Source organism: Stegodyphus dumicola, chromosome 4 (assembly GCF_044657685.1).
Source record: "Stegodyphus dumicola isolate Sdum_Otavi_A_Nest chromosome 4, ASM4465768v1".
NCBI lineage: Eukaryota > Metazoa > Arthropoda > Arachnida > Araneae > Eresidae > Stegodyphus > Stegodyphus dumicola.
Genome location: NC_140771.1, coordinates 43,900,927 through 43,902,720, shown reverse-complemented (window position 1 = coordinate 43,902,720; position 1,794 = coordinate 43,900,927). Strand labels below are relative to the sequence as shown.

At 32.9% G+C, this 1,794-nt stretch overlaps 1 long non-coding RNA gene across 1 annotated transcript; it reads left to right on the top strand.

Annotated features, from left to right (window-relative positions):
• The first annotated feature begins 924 nt into the window (after positions 1-924).
• LOC146997531 (uncharacterized) lies at positions 925-1,269 on the top strand. The gene is made up of 2 exons (XR_015040637.1): positions 925-1,200; positions 1,238-1,269. It is a non-coding gene; the product is annotated as an uncharacterized LOC146997531 (long non-coding RNA).
• The last annotated feature ends 525 nt before the right edge of the window (positions 1,270-1,794 follow it).

Below are 1,794 nucleotides of genomic sequence, written 5' to 3'. Positions count from 1 at the left end.
AAAAGCAAAATCCTACAAATGTCAGTAATTATATGTAGAAACTATAAAGACTAGGGTACATTTAAAGTTTAATTTCCAATCTGTAGCCTCCCTTTTAAATTATAAATGATCATTATAAGGATCAGTAATCAAGCAATCACAAGTGGCTGGCTCATGAATTTTTTTTTTTTTTTTTTTCAATTTTATGGTTTCAGAATTAATGGGATTTGAACTTTCATCTTTTTTGTTTGGTTTTGTATCATAACTGAAAAAAAGCATTTTTGCTTAGTTAAAAGTTTATTTGCAGGTTCTAAATTGTTCTTATTTGAAGTTTCATCCTGTGTATTTGGGAGTTGACCAATTTGCAATAAATATTCAATGGCATTTAGGTGTTCCATCATTTTTTGAGCTGACATACTATTAACATGTGCAGAATTTAATTTTGAATATACTGTTGATTGAATATATATTGAGTTGTACTCATCAATGACTTTATCGAAAGGAACTGAATTATTTTTATTTACTTCTAATGGAATACTTGTTGCAGAAGTATTAAAATGTGTCAGTGTAATTACACTGCTGATTTTCTGAGATGACAGCAGCATGTATGTCTGCACATGCTATTGGAAACTGTGTAATCGAAACAAGTACAATTATATGCAAAGAAACAACATATTCTACATGCAATTATGCATTTCTCATTACAAGAGAGTTTTTTTTAAAGTTTATAAATGATTGTGTCATTGCAAGAGTGATTTTTATGGATGTTTAATTCTGATACTATTTCGAATTACACCATTTTTTTTTATAATACCATATATGAATAATAAGTTTCTGAAGTTGATTTTTATTTTTATTTATTTTTTTTTTTTTCAAAAATATGGCAAATTATTCTATCGTGGTCTATTGTTTCGCCCGTTTCAGCTGTATAATGGCCTCGGCTCACGTTTTTCGCGCGCAAAAATGCCGCTGGAAATTCGGTTCGTCCCTGCATGACATCACAAGAGCTTGGGCAAAGAATATCCACGTACACAATACATATTCTTTGGCTGGGGCCAGGTGCTTGGAATTTTTTGCCAAAGAGAGTTGAAGCTAATGATTCGGGTAACCATAGCAACACCGCATAAGATTTAAATAACGCAACGCCTGAAGCAATGAATACTACTTCCCAGGCCTGTCCTCTCATTTACCCATCATTGCCTCTCTCCTTGGAGCATGGAGGTAGGAAAGGGTTACTTCCTACCTCCATGCCTTGGAGAACCACTTCCAGAAAACACTGTTAGTCATGCGCCCCAGGGCACTACATCAACTGAGCTGGGCCAAAGAATATGTATGGATGTTCTTTGGCTGGACAACGTCGCACAAATAGTGTGATATTCCAGCAAAAATGGCGGAACTTGGACCTACGAATACCAGTCTATAGGCTTTTTTCAAAGTAGAAAGAAAATAAATTCGGGGATAGTCACAGAAAATATTACTACTTGTGTAATGTTAAGCGCTATAATGAATTAATTAATACCTTCTGCTCTTCATTGCCTTCTGTAAATTTAATAACTTTCATTTGCAATACTTCGCTTTTCCATAGGATTAAAAACTCCAGGATAACAATTATTAATTATCAAAGCTTTTTTTTCTTTTTTTTTTTGGGGGGGGGGAGGAGGTCCTTTTAGAAAGCAAATGTGTTGTACTGGTAATATTCTAATTTTTGTCTTATTTAAGAATTTTGATTTGTCTATTAAGCATCGAATATTATAAAATTTTACCAAATTAAAAGTAGTAAGAGAGGTAAAATAAAAATGTAGCTGAATCGTATTA